At 50.5% G+C, this 13,244-nt stretch overlaps 1 protein-coding gene across 2 annotated transcripts in view; it reads left to right on the top strand.

Moving 5' to 3' along the window:
* The window catches only part of NCS1 (neuronal calcium sensor 1), an 81,896-nt gene that overhangs the window by 12,239 nt on the left and 56,413 nt on the right, over positions 1 to 13,244 (top strand). The window lies entirely within an intron of this gene.

Consider the following 13,244-nt stretch of genomic DNA (forward strand, 5'->3'; position numbering starts at 1 on the left):
CTGTGAGAGGCACTAGACAGACAGGTATTTTTTTTTTTTTCTCAAGGAGCTCATGGTGGTGATTCAGACATCACAATGCACTGAAGTGCTGGCAAGGAGAGTAAAACACCCCCATCCCTGCGAATCTCTTCCACACTTTGTGTGTGTGTGTGTGAGAGAGAGGGAGAAACAGAGTGGGGAGGGGGCAGAGAAAAAATATTCAGTGGCAAAGACTGCTGTGATCTGTGCTGTGCTGGTGAATCTGCAGGGAGTCCAGAAATTCTGCGCTGCCCCCTCTGATTTTGGTTTATTTTTAGTTAAAGAGCAGGGAGAGGGGTTCATGGCATTGACAATTTCTTACTCATTCTCTTAATGGATTGCACAGACACTGCTGGGCTTTGTTGAAGGAATTCATGAGAGATTAGCTGGGAGAGGCATACAGACAACAAATTATTTATAGGGGGCAGGAAGCCAAGGGAACACCCCCATCCTATTAAAAAAATGCTTTTTTTGCCTAGCTGTAAATGTCCAAGGGATGTGTTTCCCCATCTCCCCCCTTCCCACATACGTGGCCTTGTGTTATGACTTGCTAAACGCCATATGCACTTCACCTGGATCTGCAGCTTCAAGATCTTTATAGGGCTTCCTCCTGCCCAGCATGGGCATGCATTGATCCATCAGTACATACAGATCACTGCATTTGGGCTCTTCACTCCACTTTCGAACCAGGCAGCTTGCTTTACTTTAAAATGAGGACCCGCCCCTCGGCAGGGCTTTCAGAGTTTCGGTGCATGAAGCAGAGGAGCCTTGTCCCTATTCTGTAGCACAGTGAAGGGTCAGACCAGAAAGTTCCCTCTCTGTTTTGCTAGACATTTTAGTATCAGCCTAATGCTCTGCTCTTCCAAAGCAGACGGCTTGCAAGCTCTGATCTACCCTTATGAGCGCTCCTACCAGAGGAACTGTTTTGACTGGTGCAAGTGGATTGCTGTAATGATTTTCTAAAGGAAAGAATCAAGGGAAAGCCAAGGCTATTGTGTTTTAAGTTTACCTCTCCGCATCCAGGCTGGAGGTGTTCTCTTTGCATAGTCGAAATATGTGTAGCCAGACCTAAGAGCTCTCTCCACTGTCACTGCTGCAGTCCCACAGCAGTGCTTGCCCAAAAAAAGCTGTAGATTAGGATGCAGCTGGTTCTCCCGTATGGAGAAGAGGCACACTGGTGCATTGCACAACCCCGACATTCAGTCTTGCTGCATCCCGTCTCTGGACAGATAGGAGCACTAGAGCAAGTCAGACAGGGGATGGCTACATACCCCAACACAGGTGTGACTGGGGTCCAGGCAGGTATATCCAAGCCAGATTTAATCCATTCTGCACAGGGAGCTATAGCAGGGGCCCAGATTAGCTTGCTGCCTGATGCAAGCACAGGGCACTTTGGGTGCATCACATGCATGCCCTGGGCTGCAATCATACCTTCCTTTTGTTCTGTAGACAGACCCTTAAGGGCTCCTCAGCTCGACTCCCATCTCCATCTTTTTCCTGGAGATGGTGGAGATGGTTCCAGGCTGGTCTGGCACCGTCCCAAGCTGGCACTGGACTTAATTACCAGTGTAAGTCTACTCTGTAGTGCCACTCTACCCTAGGGAAAGAGCAGCCCTTTCCAGTGAATCCCACAGGGGACAAGTACATGGCAGACAAGGGTCGTTTCAGCGATGGTGCAGAACAAATGTAATAGCATTGCAGAATGGGAGTGTCTGCCTTGGGAATGTTTCCATTGGGGTTGGAAGCCAGTCAGTTAACTGGTGAAATATTGTCAATTGACTGCGTATTTTTTGACAGTCAAAGATTATAGCAATTTTACCAAAAAACCCCACTTTTTTATAGTTTTCTTGATAGAAATATGATTTTTAATTGTTTTTAACACATCTCAATGGAAAATTTGTGCTTTTTCTGTGTATTATTTGAACGTGTTGGCTATTTTTTTACATTTTTTGACCAATAGTTGGTTGGTCAATAGACTGAACTGTATTTGACTGGTCAAATACCCAACCCAACTCAGGGTAAGGTGTTTTATCACCCCCCCACACACTTCTTTTCTCCTCCTTTCTCTTCTGCTTGTCCCCCTGTGCCACCCTCTGCCCCCTCCCCACCACCAAAAAAAAAGTCTTATGTTTTTTGGATGCTGGACCAAAAAGCAAGTCATTGCTACAGACTACGGGACATTTTCAGCTAGCCTCAGCAAGGCTCTTGATTTGCCACATCTGCTCTGTCCCACCCAATTTACTGAATTTGGTGTGTACACGCATGCAGGGCAGCAGTGCCCTTGCTATCCCTGAGTTGGTGTGTGCAGGTGGCTTTTTGCACACTTTTATCTGTGTGGGCATGTAAAAGATACAGGCTCAACAGGCCAGGCACAAGTTCAGTCCCAGAGGCCAGGTTTGCATGTATTTACACCTGTGCAGCCTCCATGTCTACAGCAGAGCGATATCTGCAGAACTACAACTGGACTATTAAGCTTTGCTCCTCTAGGCCTCCTCTCTGCTGCTACTCATATTTTCCAAAGTGGTCCTGTGTCTGCCACAGCGGTCCAGGCGAGTGAGGTTTCTGCCGTCAGCCTCGGTGCCTGCATGGCTCTCATAGCTTAGAGTCTATCCTTAGAGCCTGTGAAGTAGAGAAGTATGAACCTCATTTGCAGATGGGAGTACAGGAATTGAACTCTGATCTGTGGGTATTTGTCTAGTCTGTTAGACCCACTTCTCTCACCAGACAGAATTAGTAGAGGGCAGTTGCATCAGTGAACCAACACACAGCTCCTCTGGGGGGATGAAAATCCCAGCTCTCATCTCATGCCCACATCCATTACCTGGTCCAAGTCTCTGTCCAGGGTAGGTTTTTATCAATGCCACCTGTTGCCATAGTATCTGAGCACCTTTGTGAGCCAAGAGAGACGCTGCCAGGCCTTGAATGAACAACTGTGGAGTGCCATCCCTTGGCATCCATCCTGAAATTCAACATGCGATCCAGGCCTACCAAAATGGGGTCTGCTCCGCAGCACAGCGTGCTGCCGTCCCAGGGGCCATTTACATTGCAAACTGAGAAGCGCATCTAGAGGAGGCTCCCCTGGGGGTGCAGGCCGCTCTCCTGCGAGGCTATCATCCTGTCCCGTAGTTTCCTATAATGCTGCGAGCCCTGTGTCTGGAGCAGAGCCATTTAGCAACAGATCCCAATGGGAAATTTCCTTCTGTTACATCAGCTCGAATTTGTGGGGTAGCTTTGTGTTGTCATTGGAGAGGTTGCTGGGTTTCAGTGCACAAAGCCCCAGTCCTATCGCTCTTGTGAACAAAGTTGTCAGTACGTACGACTGACCACAGCTCCATGTGTTGGTGCAAGTCCAGACTATCCCAGGAATGTTACACTGTGCATTTCTGTAATCGGGGGACATCGCATTGGCCTGTATTGATAGGAAGATACGTGGAGCTGTGCTGTATAACCCAAAGGCAGAGGAATGGAGACCAGAGCTCTTGGGTTTGTTTTGCAGCTCTGCTACTGACTTGCAGCTCTCAAGGCCAGATTTTTTGATGGTGTTTAGATACCTAAGGATGCAGGCAGACACTTATTGCAGTTTTAAATGGTGCCTGGATACCTCAGTCTGACCGGGGGTGGCCACTGGGTGCTGAACTGCATCTCCAAGTATGTGAGAAGAAACTTTTAAAAATTGTTTCCTTTTGCCTGCAAAGTGGCAGGGTGAGCCAACCTGACTGGAGCCCAGATGAAGCGCTGAGAGCGCTAACTTTTCTAGAAGTCCAAGCTGCTGCCTCTTAGGGGAATACAGCAAAAGCCAACACTGAACGTTGATAATAATTAATAATGAATTATGTAATTCTTTGCACTTTCAAAGTGCCTTTCATCCACAGCCTCTTAAAGTGCCTCATAATCATTAATTTATTAAGCCCTAAAGCCCAGTTAAGCTAGCATAGAAAGACAGTGATCGCTGCTGTGCACTTTGTCCTGAGAGGCGAGAACTGCCTGAGTCTCCCAGGAAATCCTTCCTGCTCTTTCTCCTTGTCAAGACCCTGATTCAACACTGAACCAGGCACGGGCTGTAATTCAAGCAGGTGCTTAAACCTCACCAACCTTAGTGTGGTTGGCAGAAATGGGGCCAGGGTGCTTTAGGTCCTGTCTTGGTCCTGTCACTGGAGAGAAATGCATATAACCAAAACCACGGACAGTGCCAAGAGCACATGCATGTTGTACGGTGAGAGGGGCAGAATATTTATCTTTCAGGAATGAATCGTGTGTGACACTGGTTTCTGCCAAAAAGGCAGAGGACCAAGTACTTTCAAATCTCACTCCCAAACCAGTGGTAACAGTATTGCTTACTCATAACACTCGTGAGGTTGCTTTAAACAGTCTGAGAGTTTGTTGGGTTTTTTTAAAACACTGTTTGGTGGTGGTTTTTGGCATTTTCTGGTTTTTGTGGGGTTCGGGTATTGAATCTTGTGCACAAATGCCAAGAACGTATATTTTGAAGTGAAAGCTGATCTTCTTATGGAGTCACTTCACACCAGCACCTGTGCTCTTCAGAAAAAAGCCCCGAGGGCTGAGCAGGCTGCACTAGGATCCTTAGGGCTGTAAGGAACCAGCCTGCGTGGATCCGACTGCACAGTTGGGGCCCAGATCCGTGTGTTTTACAGGTGTAGCTTGGGGGTCTGCAGTGAATTTCTGTGGAAGACCCACAGAGGAGTGAAGGGTGGGGGCAGCTCTTTGTTGGCGAGGGACCTCTGCCAGCACGAAGGAGTCCTCCATCGCCAACCGGTCCTCCAAAGAATGCAGTGCTGGTTTCCTTCCCACCGAGTCCCACGCGCTGATTAATTTGGTAAATTTTAAACTCACTTCAGCATCCTGGGTTTTTTTTCCTCCTTTACAACACAGCCACAAAATTGGCTCTGGTGCTCAACAGTAATGCATTGAATTAATGGGCATTAGTTTAAGAGCAAACGATAAAGGTATTGATTTCGATTTGCCGTGAAATCTAGAGGTGGGTTGAATTCTGTAGGATGGCAGAGCAAGCTCCGCCAGCGTGGCGGTTGTTAACTAGTAACTTCCTTCGAATTTTCTGAACAAGAGCGTGGGTTGGGGGCTTTGTAACAGGCAGATCTCATGCTGGCGGCTGTTCCTTTAGTGGCACGGTCGTCCATGTAGCTGTGCACACTGGAAGGCAAAGTGGGGTAGTGGATGGAGCCCCGGGCTCCTTTCCCTCTTCTGCCATTTCCTCTCTGAATGACCTTGCCCAGGACACCAGGCTGTCTCGGTTGCAGACATCCGCGTGGAGCCACCTGAGCCGAATGAACGGCAAGACCTTTTGGAAGCGACCTAAGTCAGCCCTCAGAGTGCGGCCACACGCGGGGCCCTGGCAGGAGTGAGTGCAAGATTCGTGCCTAGAGCCGCAGCCGCCAAGCCTGCCACAGATTTGGGGAGAAGAAAGGCTAAGGGAAGCGCTCTCCCAGCAGTGCCATTCAGCTCAGCTCCTCCCTCGCCGCGCTGGCTGGCAACACTGATTCCAGGAGATGGAGACATGAGGGGGTGGACAGGGGCCTGGAAAGGCACGTGGAAGCAGGAGAGGGAAAGTAGAAATTGTGTTGCAACAGGGCTTGTGGGAAGGGTTTCCTGTTGGGAGGCTTATTTGAAAACCCTGGCTTGTTCAGCCCCTGTGATAGCGTATTAGCCAAGTGGTTTCCTTTTAAAAACACCCAAACCAAACACAGCAAAAATTGAGCGCGGTGCTTCGCACCTCTTATGCTCGTTGTCTGCAGAGCCCCAAGCGCAGCGGCTAACCAGGTTAATAGCAGTGCACCCATTTTACAGGTCAGAAAACCAAGGCCCAGAGAGGGGGCATGATTTTTGTCAACTCGCCAGTGTCGGCGACCCTGAGCGAGGCAAAGGGATGCAGACCCTTCCCAAACCCCGCTGCTCTCTGTGCAGCCACCCTGAGTGTTTCTCTGGCAAATAGCACGAGTCTGGTAGGCGTCTCTCTCGGCAGCAGATCTCTGATGCGTCTCTTCAGGGCTTTGTGCTTCTTTGCTTTGTAAGACTGGCTGCTGCCAGTACGGCTCTGCAGCTGCAGGACCTGGTTAGACGGGACTGCCCCTGCCCCCATGTTCATGATGGTGTCCAGCAGATGTAAACACCCCTGGAAGAATAGGGCTCCTCTCTGGGAGTAGGTAGATGTGAGGCCCCGTAGCTGATCGCCTGCATACACCAGGAAAACAAGACACAACCACCAGGCCTTATGGGCAAACGGCTCCCCAAAACTGCACCCCAAGCACAGGCTCATGTTCCTGTTGGAAGGCAGTCAAGTGCCCCTGTGTTGCAAGTTGTCCTTGCATTAGGCAGTACGTTGCATTGTTTCTATAGGATTATGTCCATCTTTACATGCCTGGAAATAGAGACCCCAAGTCTGACCTTTAGAAATGCTGGGGAGTTGGCGCAATAGGGGCTTAGCACTCCTGCAGCTCAGTCCCATGGTGACCAAAGGCAAAACAAGTTGTCTTTCAGATGCTGAATGCAGGTACATTTACCCTGTGCATTTCTTTCCAAACCATTCTCTAAGCTGTTGGCTGGCGGGGTGATCTCACTGGGCTAATCTCTATATTAATCATCTTCAGTAAACCTGGATGCCTATGGCATCTAGGCCCTTTCACTGCATGTGTGTCCGGAGGGGTGAATTTCTGGTAACCGCTTGTCCCGTCTGTGACTCCAGTGGCGACACTGTGCAGTGTTGAACAGACACCATGCTCCACTCCAGAGGCAGCTGCATTTGGTGATGGGCAAGAAGGTCTCTGGCTGTCTAGCGTAGAGCATGCTGGTATCCTCTCAGAGGCAGATATAACAGAGATATAATGTTATCCCATCAGGGTGGGAATGAACAGGATCAATTGCACTTCATTTTGTTGCTTCTCTCCAGACTGTCTTTTGGAGGTCTGCACTTGTGCTTTATTTTATCAAGCAGAAATTCCTGCTGGAGCCTGGAGCCATGCGCAGGCTGCGCCTCCGCAGTAAGGGACGCTCTGCTCTGCTGCCTTGTATCCTAGCTCAGCGGTTGATGTGCTTATCTGTCAGTTACTATTTAGGAGAGTTTGAAAGAGGGGCTGAGCTTGAAGGAGAACATCTGCCTACATCAGTGGTCCCCAACCTTTTTAGCCTTGAGGGCCTCCTGCAATAGACTCAAGGCCCCTCTTGGAAAATGCCAGCTCTTAGTTTTTACTCATTTTTGACTACAGAAAAGTAATAAAGCAGTTCTTCTGTGACACGGAGCTCAGAAAGGTCACAACAGATCTGAAGGCTTTTGACACTGCAGATTTCTATTTGAAATGGCTGGGTTTGGTGTGTGAATCGTGTGTACTCCTAACGGTGCTAGCATTGTGTGGCACCCTGCAGCACCCTGGAAAGGATCTCAAGACACCCCAGGGTACCACAACACCCTGGCTGAGAACAGCTGGCCCACATTCAGAGTAGCACTAAGCAAGGCCAACAGTGCAGCCGCTGGGCAGAGAGTAGGTGCCAGGGCCGGGCCGCTGCATGGTGCTGTGCTTTCTTGCTGAGCAGTTTCTGGATTGATGCTGGTGTGATATGTGAATGAAACTCTTTGGGCTGGGGAGCAGAGCGGCGGGATTCTCCGTGTTGCAGCCCCTTGGAGGAGGGATTGGAAGATATAAAAAGGGAACGGGGGGAACTGAAAGATTCAAGAGCAGTAATATCAACCATGCAGCCTTTTGCTCAGGCTGGGCGTACCTCGAGCAGGCGGTGGGGATCCCCAACGAAGCACCCGGACCCTGCAGTGGACTACTGCTGGGAATGTGGTTGTGTGGACGAGTCACTACCCACTTGGTGGCATCCCCAACCGATACCTCCTGAGGGCTAGCCATGGTCTTGCATGCTGGGCATCAGCTAAAGCGGCCCACTTTGGGGGAGAAAAATCCAGGGCTCTGTGCCAGCTACCCCACAGACCTAAGGCCCTGGAAGTAGCCTACCCCACTTCATTTCTGCTGGGTGTAGCCTCCTCCACGGGACACAGCGGCAGGGGAACGGTCTCTGCTCTGGGGGCCAGCGCTGGTGTTGAGGTCGACGCTGCCTCCTGACCCCGAGGCTGCCTAGCTGCATTCCCGCGACACCGGGCAGCCTTGTCCTGGGCCCACGCAGCAGACATAGCAAGTTGCTGCCTGACATTGTGGGAACATTGGGGTGCGATGGGGAGGGGGAAGCGATACAGGATCAAGTCTTAAATATGAGGACAGCAGCAGGGACTGCTGTGGGGCACCGGGGCCCAGCCCCCAAATCCAGAGTTGTGCTGGCACGTTTCAGACCGGTGGCCACTTTCTGTTTGACTTTTTCCACACAGGGACCCCCTGCAGTTTTGATCCTCCCCTACCTTACGGGAAAGGAGCAGAGGTCTTCCTAATGCCCCAGCAGGTCCTCGTGCCCCTCCAGATTGACAGCTGTCTAGGTGCTCCTGTGACTCCCATCACTTGTGCATTTAAGCACCTCGCAGTAGTAGATTTTCTCTCTGCTTACACCATCAGGAGGTGGAATCTCCATTTTTCCACGTGTCTAAGAGACTTCCCTAAGACGAGGGTACAAACTCACTTCTTTGGTGTCCCTGTCCGACAGCCCATGGTCTTTCCTACACTTGTGTGCATGCAGGATCAAACTCCCCTGGGGTCTTCATTTGGCCAGATTGGGAACTTCCCAATTTCTCCCCATGCATGCTGCAAATAAGGAGATGGCCACTGCCAAAGGACATCCTATTTCCCCTGCCTTTGGAGTAGGGGCTAGGTAGGGAGGCAGCATCATGTTTGTGAACCAGGTGGCAGTGAGTACTCTGTGTGAAGCAGGAAAATTAACCAAGCAGTAAGCCCAATTTTTAGTACAAGCCATTGTGGAAGAGCACGTTTTTCCCCAGGACTGCTGGTCTCTTCACAAGCGATGGACTACCCTTGCGCTGATCCCTGGAAGACATAGGGGATCCTGTCTGCCTCGGACTTCCAGGCTGTCGAAGGAATCATCCTTGTGCCCTGGAAATAGCTGTCAGCTCAGGGGGAAAACCAAGGTTAACTGCAACTTAGAATGAAACAAAAGCAGCAACTGGATGTTGCTGGAAGTATTTCAGTATCATCTTTTTCTTCCCTTATTTGTTACAAACTATGAATCTCTCTCTCTCTCTCTCTTTTTGAGCTGACTTCTGAAAGCCAGCTTCAGCCCTTAAATATTTAATAGTGTCTGCAGAGGATTCTAATTGCATATTAGTGTACTTGTTGGTACCAGCCCTGAGGGAGATGGGATCAGATTTGCTTATGGGCCTGTTTATTTGGTACAGTAGCTAGACAAGCCACTAATGGCGACAGTTAAAGAGAAGATTGCTGGATGCCTGCACAATTCCCTCTGCCTCTTGCATAATATTCTAGAAGTAACAGGTACTGTATTGCTCTGATTATAAATCTACTGTATTTTTCCCCTCCAGAAGAATCCTTAAAATCACTTTCTACTGCTATGCGGGGTCGACCTAGACTTGAGCCTGCTACAGTTCTGCCATTTGTACTTGCAGTTCTGGTGTCTGCAAAAAACAGCAAGGCAGAATTTTGTTTGGTGCATTTTTTATTTTGGTATTTTCAACACATATAACCCCTCGAATCCTTTCCTTGGGCAGTCATGGTTCTAGGTATTTATCAGTAGCTATTGACGTACCGGTGTGTTCAGGGAAAAGGCTGTTTGTCCTAAATTTTGAACTGGACAATATGGGGTCAGCACATATGCAGGATAGTGTATAATTAGAGCACTGTGGTGCTGCTAACAATAAAGCTTTGTTTTTCCACAGTCCTGGCTTGCTATTCCGCTAGTCGGTATTTGCTGAGATGTAGGATTTGCTGCACCTTTTGTGGAAACTGAGGCACGGAGAAGTGAAGTGACCTGGCCAATTTTAGGCCAGGCTGGATTGCTGACTCCCGGTCTTCTGTGCTAACAAGCAGACATTACGAACACGAGGGAGAGGGTCGAAACATTTCCCCACTGGCTCAGCTGTAGAGTTAGCAGCCTTGAGAGCCCTTATGTACCTGTGGTTTATTATTGTTAACCTGCTGCTGCCTCAGGTCTGAGCGATGCGGTAGTAACCGAGCTGGCAAACGGAGTACAGGAAAACTCCAGGGTTCAAAGCATCTCGGCGTGGAGCAGGGGGACTGGACCGTGAGTTGATGACGTGAGTTGTGTCCCCAGTCCTGCTGGTGGCTTGCTGGGCGATCTGGGCTCAATCACTTTACCTCTCTGTGACTCATCTGCTGCACTGATGATATAGAAATAGCACGGACCTGTTTTGGAAAGCACGTTGGGCATGGGCACTGCATCTTCTGAGACGGCATGGAAAGAGCCTGGTCAAGGCCCAGAGGCCGTCTCACTATGACGGTGCTGGAGAAGCATGGTAGCAGCCGTCACTGAGCTCTGGAGCTCCTTTAGTACTCGCTTGTGCTCCTCTGCTCCGGTGTTTCTCAGCAGGGGAGCCACAGCACCCTGGGGTGCCTTGAGAGCCTATCAAGAGTGCTGTGGGGAGCCACGCAGTGTTAGCACCATTAAGCGTGCAAACATGATTCACAAGAGAAACCAGAGATTTCGAAGAGGGATCCATAGTGTCAAAAGCACTCTGACCTGTTGTGGCCTTTTCTGAATGTTTTTGCAACGGAAGAATTGCTTCAGTATTTTACCATAGTCAAAAAGCGAGTGAAAACTGAGAGCTGGCATTTCTGAGAGGGACCTTGGGTCTAAAAAGGATGACAACCGCTGCTCTACGCCATACTACAGTGGTGTACAGTGCACGGTATAGCTGTCCCCAGGGCAAAGAGCTCTGCAAGGGGTGCCTCGGTATTGCTGGAACAGTGTTGATCGGATTTGTTCAGTGTTTAGAGAGTTCAAGTGTCACTTAAGTTGAGGTTTGCACGTGGTTTTAAAGGACCAGTGTGGACTTACTGGTGCCGAGTCCTACAGCCCTGCTGCCAGCCTAGTCTAGCATCTGTTCCTGAGCCATGGTTTCTAAGCAGTTCAAGGCCAACTGCTGAAACCCCACGGAGTGGGAGTCGAGTTCAAGCGTGACCAGTTTTCCTGCAAATCCGATTTGGACATGGATCTTCCCTGTGGACAGGGAAGACTTATGACAGCTCCTTGTATGGCAGAGCTGAGCACAGCGTGACTGTCGCAGAACCAGGCACACAGCCGAATAGTTTTGCTGCTCTTGGGGGTTTCAGAGAAATCTGGCTTCTGGCTAAGTGAGGAGAGGATGTTTGGACAAGTCCCGCCAATGTGTCCGCAATTCCTTTCCTTTCCCGGCATGGCCCCATGATGAGCAGCAATAGGTGACGGGCCAGCAGTGCTTCCCCGTTTGAACCGTGGCAGCTGGACTGAGCCTGGGGGGTTAGGCATGTGGTGCGCTTTTAATGTTTAACCAGCAAAGCTGCCTATATTTTTAAACTTGAATTTCGATGAGAGGAAGTCCTTAGACCAAACAGAAACTGTTGTGGGCTTGAAATGAGTGTTACTATCCCAGCAGTAACTAGAGACCCCAGCTGAGATCACAGCCCGGTTGTGCTGGGTGAACACATAGTAAGAGATAGTCCATCTTCCAAAGACCTTCCAGTGTGCACCCAGGACTGGGGGGAAACTGAGGCACTGTGTGATATCCTGACTTGCTTATGATTGCTCAGTAGGGCAGAGGTGGGGGGAGAGCCTAGTCTGTGAGTCCAGTCTGATGGGTTTTCTCCGTCCGTTATTCCTTCTGGGTTTCAACCTTCTCAATCGAGACATTTCCAGCTACTTTGTGTTCTCATTCCCTGTGACATTTCCCTTGGGATCAGTGTGGTGCATCGTATGAATTGTAGTAGGGCCAGACAAGCCTTTTCCCCCGGTTGAAGGAGTCCCATAGGTAATTCTCTGTCCGGTCGGGGAGAGCGGCGCGGTTGGCTCCTCCGGAGACATCGGCCTTGCTGAGGGCTGATCTGGCAGTGTCCCTTCTCAGGAGTGAAGGGCAGTAATCGGAGGGTCCTGCAAGGACCCGCTTGAAATGCATCGCTTGGCGACTCCCCTGGGACGCCAGAGTTGGCAAAGGAAAAAGGTGTTTTTTCTCTCTCGCTCCCCTTCTGTTTCGAGCTAATTTATGAAAATTGAGGTGAATGCTTTTAGCACACGGCATCGGCACTTCAGAAGGGGCTGTGATCATTTCCAAAGCCAGAGCTGTCTGGAAAGGGGTTGTTGCTGGCAGATGGTGATGTTTGAAGTGAGAAAATAGCTCGGATTTCGTAGACAGCATTAAACCTGATGGGGAGGGGAGGGTCCATATGAGAGCGGAGAGGCTGGTACAAAGCGGGACTGTTTGCTGGTTCCCATAAGATGAGAGTGAATACCTCTGTGGACCCCAATCCTGACTGGGCCCGTGGTGCTGCTGTAATATGAATGGGCACTAGCTATGTGAGGTCCCAAGCTGCTAAGTGCCCATAGTATTCGACTGTATCATCTCATTTTGGACGATGCTGGGTTTCTTGTGCTCCTGAGGATGGCAGTGTGCTGGGGTGCAGCAGGCATTGCACGATATGCAGAGGACCAGATTCTGCATTCGTTTCCATCTGCTGAGCCCTTGGCAGATGCAACTCTCTGATATCCATTGGGATGCTCCTGTTACTGAAATGCTTGTGCCCCTAGTGACTTCACCACACAACAGTGTCTTCCCCAGCTCGGGGCTGAGAGAGGCAGCTGTCTTCCTTTGTGGCTGGCGGAAGGTGAGAGCAGAGCCTGGGTAGCTCCTGCAGGGAGCCTTAGCAGCTGGCTGCTCTTGCCACCGGCCTGACGCAGGGTGCTGCGTCGGCTAGCGGAGAGAGCCAGATGGACACTGTTGCCTGCCCATGGCTGTATAGTCTGGTCTGCTCACATCCGAGCCCACCCATCTCTTCGTGGCTGCTGGCAGGTAGCGCATGTGGCGGGTGCAGAGATCCCACCTCAGGAACACAGCTGGGTATTCGTATCCCTCTGCTGTTTCCACCACGTGAGGCGGGCCAGTAGGGGGTGCTCCTGCGTTGAGCCACCCACCTCCCTGCGCCCGACCACCTTCCAGGCTCCGAATGCCTCCCTAGGGGCGCCTTATGTCCGGCCGACCCCTCTCCCGGAGCACACTCGCTAGTCTGGGGGTAACGTGCCGCCACCACCCCGAGAGTAGACGGTCTCGGCCCTGTATCCTCGGG

This window comes from Gavialis gangeticus, unplaced genomic scaffold (genome assembly GCF_001723915.1).
Source record: "Gavialis gangeticus isolate Ggan-Ray unplaced genomic scaffold, GavGan_comp1, whole genome shotgun sequence".
Classification (NCBI taxonomy): Eukaryota; Metazoa; Chordata; order Crocodylia; family Gavialidae; genus Gavialis; species Gavialis gangeticus.